The 16706-nt window shown below is 34.4% G+C and overlaps 1 pseudogene; it reads left to right on the top strand.

The window, feature by feature from the left end:
* Positions 1 to 15753: 15753 nt before the first annotated feature.
* LOC138831731 (mitochondrial import inner membrane translocase subunit TIM14 pseudogene) lies at positions 15754 to 16092 on the top strand (annotated as a pseudogene).
* Positions 16093 to 16706: the final 614 nt, after the last annotated feature.

The following is a 16706-nucleotide window of genomic DNA, read 5'->3' as shown; positions in this document are numbered from 1 at the left end:
GGCATGAGTATTCCCAAAATATCCTCACTACTTCTCACGGAGCAGCAGTGGGGATATAGCCCCTCTCCCAACACTGGAGAAGGTCTCCATCTTTGATACTGACAAAGGCCTTGCCAAAAAGCTAGCTCCAACTCAGGCTGTGGAAGAAAACAATAGGAGACATTCCAAAGGTCATAGGAACTTGACATGACCTGCAGGGCTCAGCTCCACCCAGGTGAATGTCACCCTTTCTACTCAGGGAAAGCTCTGCCCAAGAGAAGTGATTTTCTTCACTGGGTAAACAGAGCCAGAGGCTGCCCTCCCCACTACACCCTAGGCAGCACACCAGCAGTAGGAGGGGTAAAAAAACAATGGAAACTCAGTATACATAAATGCTGAGAATGGCTCCAGGCTGGGCTCTGTGTCTCAGGAGCTAGCCCTTCATGGGAAAGCTACTGATTGCTGATAGGCGTCAACTCTACCCAGAATCTAGCCTTATCACAACAACTCCAAGCTAGAGGAAACAATCATCTCCCTCTTTTGTGATACTCAAAGCAGATCTCTTTCCCACTGAACTAGCCTGGGAGGAGGGTCACAAAGTCCTGGGTAAGGCAGAGCTTTTTAATTCCTGCTAAAAAAAAATCTGACTTAAGAAACCAATCAAGCCACAGGAAAACCAAACTCCACAAGCAGACCGGAGACACAAACAAGAGACTGGTTATGGACACAGAGGAGATACAAGATCTCCCCTCCCCCCCAAAAAAAAATCAAATATTTTTTTCATTAAAAAAAAGTTTTCTTTTTTTCTTTCATAATTTTTATTTTAGGTAGGTGTGTGTGTGTGTGTGTGTGTGTGTGTGTGTGTGTGTGTGTGTGTTATTTTTTAAATCTCTTTTAACCTTTTAGTAATTTTTTTGGCATGACTTAATTGCTGTTCTGCTCATCCCCAGATATATACCCATTATCAATCACTAGACCTTATCCTTTATTGCGTACATCTTAATTCAGATATTGATTACTCAATTCACAACCTCTTAGGCTTAACTTCTTTAATAGTAATAACATTTATTTATACTTATATAATTTTTAAGTATTCCATTTTTAAATATTTTTTGCATCTTTCCTTTTATCTCTCTCCTCCTCTCATCTTATCTTTTTCTTCTATCAGTATTATTTCTTTATACTTACATAATTTTTAAGTGTTTCATTATTTAAAATTTAAATTCTGTTTTTTTTTTCATTTTTTCTTGTTTATCCGTCTCCTTTCATTCTGTTCTGTCCATTTCCTCTCAGATATTAGAACTTGGTTAAATTTACTCTTTCCTTTGACCTCTCCACATCCCTCTAATGTTATTTATCCACACAATTCTCACTAAACATTAATTTCTGGTCTGCTGAATCCCTCTTTGATGTTCTTAGCCATTAATTCATAGTTGTTTGATATTGAATAGTTTGTATGTGTTGAACCATATTGTATCTGTAGCCATTTTGACTGTAAAACTACATGACTAGTTAATACTTGCCTTACAATAGAGTTCTATCATGAAATTGATATTACTTTCTTACCAAATGGGCAGAACAAGTCAGAGAAACACAAGAAAAATGGCAAGTCCAGGCATCTCAACTCCCAGGTGACAAAACAGTTAATGAATAATCCAGAGGAGAGTTTCCAAAAAGCTCTACAAACATTACTGGTAAACATGGTGAAAGAAAAGATGGAAAACCTGCAAAGGATTCTGTGTGAGCGTGATATGAGTGAGACAAAGTTAACTAAAGATTAATGACAGAACTTTGCAAGCATGATGAGGCTAACCACAAGGGAATAAAATTAGAAATCAATACCAAAAGCCACCAAAGAAAGTCCAGTAACACATGAAGGCTGAATCATGAGAGGGTCTTGGAAGAGATTAGAAAGGAAATTCAAATGTTCATGATCTTCAACAAAAATGAACACACAAATTACTAACTCCTCTGGGACAGAGCAAAGGCAGTACTCAGAGGCAAATTTATAGCTCTAAGTTCCTACATCAACAAATTGGAGAGATCTGAAACAAACAATTTAATGAGATACCTGAACCTCCTTAAAAAATTGGAACAAATTAAACCCCAATCCAGTAGATGGAAAGAAATAACTAAAATTAAATCAGAATTAAATGAATTAGGAAAAAACATAGAAAAAATCAACAAAACAAAGAGTTGGTTTTTGGAAAAAATTGAAAAAATTGTCAGACACTTAGCAAATCTTATCTGAAAAAGAAAGAACATACCCAAATAAGCAAACTCTGAGATAAGAATGGAAACATCACCACAGAAACAACCAAGATTCAGAACATTATAATGAAATACTTCTCAAACTTTTATGCTAACAAGTTTGAGAATCTGGAAGAGCAAATATCGACATGCCAAAACTAAGCCAAGATGAGTTAGACCAACATATCCAGCATGGAAATAGAAAGAGCAGTAAGAAACCTCCCATCTAAGAAAAGCCCAGGACTGGATGGATTTACATCGCAATTCTACAAGGCCTTCAAAGCAGAACGCACACCAATACTCCTCCAACTTTTCAACGAAATTGAAAGAGAAAGTTCACTACCGACTTGTTTCTATGAAGTCATCATAACCCTCATCCCAAAACCAGGCAGGGACTCATCAAAGAAAGAGAACTATAGACCCATCTTCCTGATGCACATCAAGGCAAAACTTCTCAACAAAATTTTGGCGAATCAAATTCAACAATTAATCAAGAAAACATATAGTATGATCAAACAGGATTCTTTTCAGGGATGCAAATCTGGTTCAATATATGCAAATCAATAAATATAATTCATCACATCAACAAGCGCAAGGATAAGAACCACATGATTGTCTCAATTGATTCCAAAAAAGCATTTGACAAGATCCAACAAACCTTTGTGATGAAGACTCTGGAAAAATTAGGAAACCATGAAACATTCCTCCATACAATAAAACTTTAAAAACTTGAAAAAAGAAATCAAAGTGTAACTTAAGAAATGGAAAAACCTCCCATGCTCCTGGATCGGAAGGATCAACATCATAAAAATGGCAATACTTCCCAAGGCTATCTACAAATTCAGTGTGATACTTATCAATATTCCAACCTCATTTTTCGATGACATAGAAGAAGCAATACAAAAATTCATATGGAACAATAAAAGATCCCGAATACAAAAATGATACTTAACAAAAAGAATAGTGCTTGAGGAATATCAATACCAAATTTCAAACTCTACTACAAAGCCATAGTAATCAAAACAGCTTGGTACTGGCACAAGAACAGACAGGAAGACCAATGGAGTAGAATAAAAAACCTTGAAATGAACCCACAGACCTAAAACCACCTAATCTTCGATAAGAGATTTAAAAAATTAGAATGGAAGAAAGACTAGCTCTTTAGTAAATGTCAAAATTGGTTCATCACCTGTAGAAAACTACAGCTAGATCCTCATAGATCACCCTGAACCAGAACCAACTCCAGTGGATCAGACCTTTGAGTCAAAGTAGACACTCTGAAAACAGGAAATATGAGGGGGAAACCCTAGGTCTCCTTGGCACAGGCTGAAATTTTCTTAATAGAGACCCAGAAACAACAAATCAAATAAAGGTTGGACAAATGGGATTGCATGAAGCTGTAGAGCTTCTGCATGGCAAAGGACATACAGAGATCAATAGGAAGCCCACAGATTGGGAGAAAATCTTCAGTAGCCATAAAACAGATAAGGGACTCATATCCAAAATATACTTGAAACTCAAAAAATTAAATCCCCAACCGCAAATCCTCAGAGAAACAACTGTCCAATAAATAAGTGGGCTAAAGAATTAATGAGAAACTTCTCTGAAAAGGAAATAAGAATGGCCAATAGACATATGAAAAAATGCTCAACTTCTCCAACCATAAAAGAAATGCAAATCAAAACAACATTGGGATTCCATCTCACTCCAGTTAGAATGGCTATAATCAGAACTCTAAGAACAACAGATGCTGGAGGAGATGTGGATAGAAGGGAACCCTACTGCATTGTTGGTGGGAGTGTAAACTTGTTCAACCACTTTGGAAAGTAGTATGGAGGTTCCTCAAAATACTCCACATAGAGCTCCCCTATAACCCAGCAATCCCACTTTTGGGCATTTACCCAAATGATCACAAACAAGACCATAGTAAAACTACCAGCACAACTATGTTTATTGCAGCATTATTTACCATATCTAAGATATGGAACTAACCCAGATACCCCTCAATAGATGAATGGATCAAGAAAATATGGTATATATATATATATATATATATATATATATATATATATATATATATATATACACACACACACATATACAGTGGAATTCTATACCTCCATCAGAAAAAAATGGCATTACCCTATTTGTTAGGAAATGGAAAGACTTGGAAAAAATTATATTAAGTGAAGTAAGCCAGGCCCAAAGAAACATAGGTCCCATTGTTTCCCTTATTTGCAATAACTAGTATATATGTCTTGGACAAGCAGAAAAGATCAAAAGCTATGTACATATGACTAGATAAGATGATGTTAATGAACCCCTAGATATGAACCCCTAGATAGGAACAGAAGTGTTTTTTTGTTTTTATTTGTTTTTTTTTTGTTTTCTTTGCTTGCTATTGTTTATAATTTTTTTGTGTGTGTTACTAAAGGTTTTTTTTATTTTTTATTGTGAAAATACTTTTGTTTATAATATTTTTAAAAAGGACCATGTGATGTTTTTGTTGTTTTGTATGTTCCTAACCCACGGTATAACTCCTGTTCTCACTGTATTTGATGTTGGTGCTCTGCATCTTGTATATACACTTCCCTAATTTGGGGAGGGAAAGAAAAAAAATGATTAAATAGGGATACAGTTGACCCATTGTAGCAATGAGATGTACAAAACACTATGTTGAAAAACAAACTTTACAATTTAGGGGTGGTGGTGGTGGTAGAGTTTAGTTGTGGGGGTGGAAGGGAAGGGATAGTGGGGGGAAAACAAAGGAAGAGGCAACAATGCTGGATAGGACATGTACTCATTATCTTGCTCATGTAACTGTAACCCCTCTGCACAGTATTTTTACAATAAAATGTATTAAAAATTTAAAAAAAATCTCTTACTAACCCTCCTGTTCTCCACTTCTCTCCTCTCTCCCTGCTTCTGAAGTTTTAAAGTTTATTTCCAACATAATGAAGATACTATATTTTGAGTATCACTGTTACTTTGTTTCTCCCTTTGTCTTTGTTTCACCATTTTGATATTCCCCTTTCCTTCCCCCAAGGAGACAAATGTCTATACAGCAGGCAGGGTTACAAAATCAACACCAGCAAATATTGGGCATAAACCAAAGGGAAAAAAAAGATAAAGAAAAAGAAAAAACTTGATACTTTTCCTTCAGTATTTTTTAATATTTTATTGTAAAGATGCTGTACAGAGGTATTAGAGTTACATGAGAAAGGCAATGAGTACATTTGTTGTGGAGCATTGTTTCCCTTCCCTTGTTGTTCTTCCACTATCCATTCCCTCTATCACCTTCCTCACTGCCCCCCTCTCGAGTTGTAACATTAATTTCCAATATAGTATCTTGAGGGTATCATTATTGCAATGGGCCCTTCTTTGTCTGTTTTCCTCATTTTGTTATCCTCTTTTCCTTCCCAAATTAGACAAATGTATATACTAGATACAGGGTACCAAAATCAAGTACAGTGACAACAGGGTATATACTATGGGAGGAATAATGTACAAAGGAAACAAAAAAAAAATCACATAGTACGTTTAAAACAACAACAACAAAGAGAGACCTCTTGTATCCATGTCTTGGGGTTCATTTCACTTAGCATCATCTTATATGATCATATGCACAAAGCTTTTGATCTTTTCTGCTCATCTAGACATATACTAATTATTGCAAATGAGGGATAACGTAGGACCTATATTTATTTGGGTCTGGCTTACTTCATTTAACGTGATTTTTTCCCAAGCCTTTCCATTTCCTTACAAATGGTGAGGTGTCATTCTTTCTGATAGAAGCATAGAATTCCATTGTGTGTATATACCACATTTTCTTGATCCAGTCATCTACTGAGGGGTATCTGGGTTGGTTCCATATCTTAGCTATGGTGAATAATGCTGCAATAAACATCCTCAAAGAAATAACCCCTCTATTAATAAGTGGGCTAAAGACTTAAAGACAAACTTCTCTGAAGAAGAAGTAAGAATGGCCAATAGACACATGAAGAAATGCTCAACTTCTCTGATCATAAAAGAAATGCACATCAAAACAACATTGAGTTTCCACATCACCCAGTTAGAATACCTATAATCAAGAAATCTATAACAACAGATTCTGGAGGGCATTTGGCCAAAAGGGAATCCTACTGCACTGTTGGTGGGAGTATAAACTTGTTCAACCACTTTGGAAAGCAGTATGGAGGTTCCTCAAAAAACTCCACTTAGAGCTCCCCTATGACCCAGCAATCCCACTTTTGGGCATTTACAGAAATAATCACAAACAAGGCCATAATAAAGCCACCAGCACTACTACATTTAGTTTGTTTTCTTTTGTCACTGTACCCTTTGTCTTGTATATGAGTTGATCTTATTTGGGAAGGGAAAAAAGAAGCACAGAAATGGTCAGACAAAAGGTAAACAACTCAGCGGTGATATTCACTAGACATTATGTTGGAAATGTACTATACAACTTGAGGGAGGGTAGAGATGGGAGGGGCAAAATAACAGAGTAGGAGAAATAACAGAGTAGGAGACACCGTTGAAAAGAAAATGCACTTGTTGCCTGGCTTATGTAACTATAACCACTCTGTACATCATCTTACATCAATTTTTTTAAAAGAATATACATATAAATCTACATAAAATTGATTGAAAAGTTTCTATTAGCCCTAATTAATTTTGTTTGATAATTATAAGAAAATTCAAATATAAAATGTCTTAAAGGAAATGTTAATTTGACCTGAACTAGATTGTATCCCAAATCCACATTGAAAATAACTTGTATGATTTTCTTTAAAAAATGATAAATTTTACAAGAACTTTGAGAGCAAATAAAGGTAAGGAAGAAACTATCTTTATCTTTGTATTTTCCTTAGGGTATATTTCCTTGTATTTATCTACAATTTTTTTCAATCTAATGAGGGAAATATTTGCTTTCATATTGTTTCTGTGATTCTTAATTGTCCTGAATTCTTAATAAGTAATTTAAAACAACAAACACAACATGAGTCAATATTTTCCCATGTTGTTAACAAAATCAATGAAACCATAAAATGTTAAGCTACTTGTTTAAATCTGAATTAACGTGATATATACTATGGTAGCTTCTATCTAGTCCTCTGAACATAGTCTATGCTGCTGTACCAGTGAAGAAATAAGACTGTTTTGGTTGTTGGGTGAGGATATTCAAATAATAGATTTCTATTTTCTGGAAAAAACACCAATATCTATTTGGATTTAGGCATATTCACAATTTGTGTGTGTGTGTGTGTGTGTGTGTGTGTGTGTGTGTGTGTGTGTGTGTGTGTGTGTTTCTGAATATAAAATAGATAATTTAAGAGGAAAAATGAACAGATTACTAATCTCTTCCTATAATTCCTTCTTCAAAGAATTTCTACACTATATATAATAGCAACATGAAACTACTTAAGGGCTTTTTAAAATTAAGTTTTAACATCACTTTATGGTAACTATTTATTAAACACATTTAAAATTCTAGATTGTTTTGGCACGTGATACAGTGGAGGGATTGACAGTGTGAAAACATCAAGGAAATTGGAAATCATTACTAATTGCTAATGCTCTAGCAATGATTACAAAAATCTATGAAAGCATTTCTGAGCTAAAAATAATGAACAGGAAATTCATAGAAAAGGAAATTCCAATCACTTAATACACTTATGAAGCAGTTTTAACCTTGCAAGTTGCCATAGAATTGCTAATTAAGACATCAATGGGATACTGATTTCATCCATTAAATTAGTAAACAATTAAAGCCTGATGACTGCAAGTACCTACAGGGAAGTGAGTCCATAGTAATCAAGCATCTCATTTGAAAGGAGAAGCGCTTTAAGAATGATTTGGCAAAATACAATATGACATTCCATATGTATCATCCATGATGCATATATTCTACTCCACACTAAAAATTTGGACTACAAGAAACATCATTTATAATACAGAAAAACAAGGCAAATAAACATCAGTCAGTAGGTCCAAATTAGAAGTAATTTGTGAGGATTATAATGTGCATTACTTCACTAAGAAATGCCTTTCTATCTCCTCAAACTCTATCTCCCTAACCTCTAACTTATTCAGGTCTTCATTAACATGTGTTGTTTTAAAGATAATATATTATTGTTTTTTCCTAAAAAATACCATTAATATGATTATGCTACTTTGATAAAGAAGATTGGTTACTTTGGTGATGTCATTCATAGCTCTATCACATCTTTGGAAAGGAACTACAATAAATATTAATCTCCTATTGAAAGATAAAGAAAAAGAAATGCTATTTTCTAAGTATTTATTTTCATGAGTATTTTGTTTCTCTCTTTTAAACAGTACTAGACATTTTCCCTGATAAAATCTGTTTGGTTTACAATGGCAATTCTGGGAGGTACACAATATTCAACAACTACTAAGAGGCCTAGATTAACAGTGATGTGAAACCTTAGTTGTATTGACTTGATTACATGTACAATATTTAAAGATTTTTGAGATGAAATTATTCAAATATTAATTGCACAATTAATTTTTATTTAAAAATCACTTTAATATAACTCTGTAACATACTTGGCCTAATACTTTTCACTTGTTAAAATTTAGCTCTTGTCCTTATTTTAATGTAACCACTTCCATCTCTGTATCACAGAATTATTTATCTTAATGCATTTTAATCAAGTTATGTCTCATGCTAAATCATATCTTCAAATGTATGCACATAATGTTTAGTCTGAATATGGTGCTGGTGCTTGAACAATGCATCCTATGAAGTGATCTAAGACATTTTGGTATTCACAGTACTTAGAGTATATTGTTGTGTTGTTGCAGTTGTAGGATGCTAATCTCACAGAACTTTGAAGTAGGTGAAGATCAAGTCTACCTTTATGGGCTTACTATTTGGAAGTACATCTTTGAAGGCTTTACTTAAACTGGCTGGCTCCACATTCAGTCCTGTTCTCAGCATCTAGAGGAGTTAGGATTTCAGATGTGAGCCTCTGGAATTCCACTTCTTTTTTGATATAAACTGCTTTTCTCACTTAACAAGTACACCATTTCTTCATTTCTTTATTAACTTCTTTCTTCTATTACTCTAGTAGCCAAGTATCTAGGTTAGATGAACACGAATAGGCTCAAAATGATTTAAATAAAAGTACACATTTCTAAAGAGAAGTGATTTTGTTAACTACTTTTACTTGGTACTTAAAAATTCTGTTCTCTCCTTGTAGCAGTTCTTCCTCAACTTTCATCCTATCATAACAAAAGGATTCTATTTCATTCTTCCAAGATATTATCCTGGATGGTGCTGGCACTCATCCTAGAAGTTTGAATAAAAATTCTTGGCTTCTATTACATTTGCTAAGATTAAACAGATTTTCCTCTCAAGAGAAATTACTGTGGCCACCGAATGGGTCATGGTGACTGACATTGTATACCTCACAGTTTTCACACTGTGTCTACCTAACCTGAGATACAGGAGTTAAGGAAGGAAAGATTTGTTTTGATGCATACTTGGTGTCAGGAGTTGCAGTCTAGTTTCCTCTTCTATTAGGCAGAGGCAACTAATAAGTGTAATAACCTGATAGCAATAAAAAAGTGTAATAACCTGAAGCAAAAAGAGATAGTAAAATTCAAAGACACAACTATCAAAAACAGTCTTCCAGTGACCTGACCTTCTTTCTCAAAGTAGCCCATAGAACTATCAGCTCATCAAGTAATAAATCAATTGCTAATATTAGTACTCATGTGAAACATTTGCCTCTTAATAGTGCCCCCAGCTGGAAATTAAGTCTCCAATACATGACAGAAGAGAAAGAATCAAGGATACTTGCTTAATTTGTTATAAAAAAGGTCATTTTTTTTACAATAGTCCCAAGAAATTATGAGGAAATCATAAAGAATACTGAGTAAGGATATGTGCTAAGAGGGAAATAACATACATTCACTTTGATTATTAACCTTTTACCTCTTATTGTTTCCTTATGAAACTAAGCTTGCAAACCCTCTAATTTAAAAAAATGTGAAGACAGGACTGAATATATTAAATGCATTTTTCTAGTCCTTCTGTACTGAATCATACATCATAAAATTACAATTTTTAAGTGTCAATCAGATATACACCTATATTAAAAGGGAAAAAATGAAGCAGTGGAGCTCACTGAACTATACAACTCTTGAGTAGAGAATTTAAAAAAATTAAAAAAGATTATAAATATTCTCTTTAACCATCTGATTCTGAAGTATTAAAATACCCAGAAGATTTTTTTTATTTATGTTAGAATTAGTTTAAAAAATCCATACAACATATAGACATTTTCACCCAGTTTTTCTACCACACTATTTTCAAAGTTAAGATGGAGGCAATTTAGGAAGGAAACCTTACTTTAGGTAGTCTCTGAATATTTTCAGTTTCTGATACTACTACCATTACAAGAATTGAACATTTTAGTGTTTATGAACTTTATTATTTTCATCATGAGATTAATCACTCCCTGCCACTCCAAGCAAAAAAAAAATTCCAGGCCCCTCAAATAGAATACTCTTGTAATTTGTCCATTAATTTGATTAAAGTAATTCACACTAACCAAGCATAAACTCCACCATTGCAAAAAGGAACAGAGGCTAATAATAGGCCTAGTCACATTTCATTACTAGCATTAATGTAAAGATTTTGTAATTACTTCCCATAAAGCTTTTTATTTATTTATTTTTAAATTCAATGAATCAGTTCAGAAAAGCAGCTATTTTTAGAAATGCTGTGGCTGCTTGCCAAGGGTTTCAGCAACCAATGGATAGCCAGTGTCATTGGCTCTCGGAAAATCCAAGGGTGCCTGCTAGTTGTAGGTTTTAATGACACCATCAGGCACTTTCCATTTAACTTGGTACTTAGAAACAGCCAGTAGGAGTTTTCAACTAACGTTTAAAACAATGTATTATTGAACACCATGGGTAAACATTGATTTAAGTTTTCATAAAACTTCATTTCTACTGTAAGAAGTGAGTACTATGGTAATAAGTAGAACTGAATTCAACAGTTTTCATGGACAGCTTTTCCCTATGTTCCTGTATTGTTGTAATTTTGAAATCATGTAGCATTTTCTTCCTTTTCTTCTTTCTTTTTCTTTAGGACAAGTTCTGGCTATGTAGCTGAAGCTGGTTTCAAACTCATTCTCCCTTTGCCACAGCCTCTCAAGTGCTGGAAATAAAGCTGTACACTATCACATCCAGCTTCGGACAGAATATAGAAATCTGCTAATAACCATCCTAGTAAAGAACATTTCTGAGGATTGGAACCTTCTTCAGCATCCGTACCTAATTTACAATGTGGCAGTAATTTTTGCCTATGTGACAGGCAGCAAATCTTACATTTTGAGGTTTTCCCTTAGTGTCACTTGTGAATCCATCATCATTCAATGTATGTCTACCAAATATGTTTTGCTGATCAGGACATAAGTGGGCTGTGAATTGTAGCTACAGATGGCTCACAAATATACTTTATAGTGAGCAAATTTTGAATGACTTAAAGAAAAAATGACAGAAATACTACAAGAAGAAATTACATATCACTTCCATAACTAAAGGAATAAACTAAAATCAAAATAATAGCTTGTTACTCAATCCAAAAAAAAACAAAACTATCCAACAAATACTAAAATGAGGATAGACATTACAAGTAAAGCACATAAGATTTTTTCATTCTTCAGTTGTAGAGGATTTTCTGGCTAGCTACTGGGCTGGCAAGATATGAGGGGCCATGTGCTCTCCGAAGTGATCCACAGTAGGGAAGGTCAGTGTGTGAAATTGAGCCAAAGACCGTGAGATGAGCCAGGATCTTGCTGAATAACCCTATATAAATGCCAACTCCAGAGGGAAGCAGCTAGTTGGTGAACAAGCAGCAATGTTCTGTTTGGAAACCAGATTGTGGCTAAGGCAGATTGTGAAGACGCGAATAGACACATAGCCCAATGTGATCCAAAGGCATTCAGTTGCAGAATATTAATAACAATGACTTAGAAAACTGGGTAACTCATTTAACTGTTGCTAAAAGTTCTTTCTAATGATAACTTCATAATTTCCATATAACCATTTCAAAATTTTCTCCAAATAAATTAAGAAATTCCTTGAGTCTAACTTTATCTGTTTTTTTTTGCTATTGTTGTTGACCTTGTATTTTAAATATTTTGTAATGATGCATCTAGATTTAACTCTCTTTTACCTGCTTTTCTTGTTACTTAATATTCTGTTTCAATGTGGCAGAACCTTCCAATATTGGGGGATGTTTCTCTGATGGTAATCTCTCTGTATGCTCTTTTCAGTGTTTTAGTGAGCCTAATACATAGCCTTTGGATAAAGTTCTTGTTTGGGGAGAAAAAAAACTCTTTTCCATATTATTTTTCCTTTTATTTTATGCTGGCACAACTATATTTAATTAATTTAATGGAAAATAATGTTTTTAATACTTGTGAATAAATTTTCTATTCTCTAGAAATTCTTACAATTTTTATTTATACTTGTTTTTCTAAATACCTTATTAAATGTCTATAAAATACAAATTTAACTATGTAAGTCTCTCTTCAGTTTTTTCTTTTTTATACATAGCCATTCTCTTTAAAGATCTAGCTACCTTGGTTGTTTTGTTAATATTTCAGAATAAAATGCTACTTTAGATTGCAACTTCTATTTGAATTGATTTCTTAATGTGTATATCTGCCTGATTTTTAATTTGTCAGAAACATTTTAACAGTGTGAACATGAATATTGGTGAAACATTTTAATAGTGTGAACATGAATATTGGTGAAGTTATGGGAGTGTTTACCCTATGTAATGAAGGTAATCTTGTTTAAATGCTTTTGTATTTTGAGATAAGGCCAAATGGTAACTGAAATTGCATGGGAAATCTTTGAGATTTGCAGACAGGATTTGGTGAGTATATGCAGAGATCAGAGGCAAGCTGCTGCCTTCAGCCCTCTTCTGCTTCATCTAAAATGAGATGAAGTAACTCTGAAAGTAAAACTTTATTTCCCTTAAGAATTATGTTTCTGGAAACAGAGCTGTAATTTCTGTCTTTTGAGAACCATCAGTTACAACATCAGTTACAACCACCACATATATTGGGTTTAGGAATGGGGTATAGAGAGACACTTGCCCAAACAATTATTACTTCACTTTGTTTTGTTTGTTCATTTTGTGTTTTTTAAAAGTTCTTTATTGTGAAAATACTGTACAGAGGTGTTACAGTTACATAAGCAAGGTAATGAGTATATTTCCTATCAAGCATTATTGCCTCTTCCTTTGTTTTTCCCCTACCATCCCTTCCCTCCCACCTCCACAACTACACTCCCTCCTCCCCCAGCCTAAATGGCAAAGTTCGTTTTTCAACATAGTGTTTTGTACATTTCACTGTTACAATGGATCAACCTGTATCCCTATTTAAATATTTTGTTTTTTCCCTTCCCCTCTCCAAATTAGAGAAATGTATATACAAGATGCAGGGCACCAGCACTAAATACAGTACAAACAGGGATTATACTGTGAGGGAGGAACATATAAAGCAACAAAACAAATCACACGGTACATTATAAATACGTTAGAAACAATAGAAAAAAGAAAAAAAATCTCTTGTGTCCTTATCTTGGTGTTGAATCAGCTTAACTTGGAAAAAATTATATAAAGTGGAGTAAGCCAGGCCATGGTTTCCCTTATTTTCAATAACTAGTATATGTCTGAGACAAGCAGAAAAGGTCAAAAGCTATGTACCTATGACCAGATAAGATGATGTTAAGCAAAATCATTTTGTGGATTTTGTTTTAAAACAGGAAACCTTTCAATTAACTTCTTTTATTTACTCTTACTCTCGAAATCTACCTAATTACAATTTTGAGTTTTTGAAAAACATCTCCCTACCTTTTTCCCTGAGTTTGTATTGGTTGAAACCTTTTCCATTCTGTTTATTTCTTGATATGTGCTTCTTAATATTTCAACCTGTTAGAAATATTATGCGATCTGCAGATCAATGATTAACCCTTGCTATGGATACCGTACTCTTGACTCTTCTAGACTTTGACATTTTACACTTCATTAAAATATGATTTATGGGACAAAAGGTAGATGATGAATTTATATCCTTCTGAAAGTATGAATGAAATTCTTTTAGCCTAAATTTTTTCCTCAGTGACTCACTGATTATATCAATTTCCTTTAGTTGCTATAATAAATTACCACAAAGTTAGTGGTCCACAATAAAACCACAAGTGGTATCTTCTAATTTGAAGTTAAACAGTATGAAACAGCTGCATTCCTTATTGATGTTCAAAGAGAGATATTTCTTGCCTTCAGGCCTCTTAGAAGGTTTCATGATCCTGGCACATGGCTGAATCATTCTAGATTCTGCTTTCTTGTCATACTAATTCTTCTGGATCTTGATCCAGAAGATCTTGATCCTTGATCCTTGATCCAGATCCTGATCGTGATCCCACATGGATAAGCCAGTAGTAGATGCCAGGTCTTTAATACTGTCTCCAAAGTTCTTGTTACCACATAGGGTAAGATAGTTAATGGTTTATAGAGTAGGACATAGATTTTTTTTTTCAGAAATCACTTATCTAAATTTAGTCGGGGTGGGGGTGTAGTTGAGGAGGTGGGAGGGACAGGATGGTAGGGGAAAAACAAAGGAGGAAGCAACAATGCTGGATAAGAAATGTACTCATTGCCTTGCTCATGTAACTGTAACCCTTTTGTACAGTATTTTCACAATAAAAAAACTTATTAAAAAAATACATCATTTATCTGCCCCAAATCATCATGTACATGGTTCTTATCAAATCTTTACCTAGTGATACTTAACTTAAAAATATTGTCTGATTACCTGTATGGAATCTGACATAGTGCTGGGCACATATTAAATGTGAGACAAAGATAAAAAGTCACTCCAAAAGTTTATTTTGTTATATTCATAATGCAGCTCTAAATGTGAATTTCTTTGATCAATTAATTCTTTTTTTTCCTTTTAGTTGTGGGGCCTGAACTCTGGGCCTGGGGACTGTCCCTCAACTCTTTAACTCAAGGCTGGCACTCTACCACGAGCCAATGCACCACTTCCAGATTTCTCTGCTTATGTGGTGCTGAGGAATTGAACCCAGGACCTCATGCATGCAAAGCTAGCACTCTACCGTTAAGCCACCTTCCCAGACTCTCATTTAAATCTTAAAATTGTGAAGAATAAAGAAAACTAAGACTGAGTTTGCCTTGTTTTTAAGTCATTTGCAACTGTGTATGTATGTATGTATGTATATTTATATATATAAATACATATATCTATATATATACATGTATATATACATATATATAGATATATGTATATACATATACATATATATATCCTATAACATATATAAATTTTTATTTTAAGAGGAGATTTGGCCGGGTTCCTGGGATGACTGAGACCTAGAGGCCGCCCAGCTGTGCCTGGGGTGAAGGCCGAGGCCTCTGGGAGGCTCCCGGTAGAGGCAGGGGAGCTGCACGGAGCCATGGCCAGTACAGTGGTAGCAGTTGGGCTGACCATTGCTGCTGCAGCATTTGCAGGCCGTTAGGTTTTGCATATGGAGCTTCTAGTAAAACAAGTTTTTCAAAGTCTACCAAAATCTGCCTTCAGCAGTGACTATTACAGAGGTGGATTTGAACCCAAAATGACAAAATGGGAAGCAGCATTAATACTAGGTGTAAGCCCTACTGCCAACAGAGGTAAGATAAGAGAGGCTCATCGACGAATTATGCTCGTAAATCACCCAGACAAAGGAGGATCGCCTTACATAGCAGCCAAAATCAATGAAGCTAAAGTTTTAGTAGAAGGTCAAGCTAAAAAATGAAGTAAAATGTCTGATGAATTTTAAGTTCATATAAATTTATGAGTACAACTTTTTATAATAAAATGCCTCAAATAAAGTTTTAAAAAATGATTCAGTACAAAAAAGAGATTTATGAAATACTTAGAAGATTTTATGTATGTGTAATTGGTATATACCATTCTTGAAATTCTTATTTGTATAGGTGATGAAGGGAAGGGAGATACTTAGAGATTACTTGAGAGCCATGGCAAAAACTGATATTCTTCTTATATTTTCTATCTTTAGTAAGTTTTTGTTTTTGTTTTTGTTTTTGTTTTTGTTTTTGTCTGGGAATGCTCTAACACTTGACCACAATTCCATTTCCGGTTTTCTGGTGGTTAATTGGCCTGGAACCTCAATCCTCAGTTCTCATTCCCCTGAGTAGCTAGGATAACAGTTATGAGCCACAAGTGCCCAGATATCTTTAGTTTTGTGTTTGTAGAAGTACAGTAAAAATACTGATAGATTATTGAAGCTATCGGAAGCAGTAGATAAAGTGATTATGAAGCTGAACATGGGACTCTCCACCTTAGGTTACAGGGCCAGATTCTAACAGGATTCCATAGTATCAGAGCATGTTAGACCAGCAGTTACTC

Source organism: Dipodomys merriami, unplaced genomic scaffold, assembly GCF_024711535.1.
Source record: "Dipodomys merriami isolate MVZ:Mamm:240054 unplaced genomic scaffold, mDipMer1.0.p SCAF_2, whole genome shotgun sequence".
NCBI classification, from domain to species: Eukaryota; Metazoa; Chordata; class Mammalia; order Rodentia; family Heteromyidae; genus Dipodomys; species Dipodomys merriami.
The sequence above is the reverse complement of the archived record's forward strand: the minus strand, read 5'-3'. Positions and strand labels throughout refer to the sequence as shown.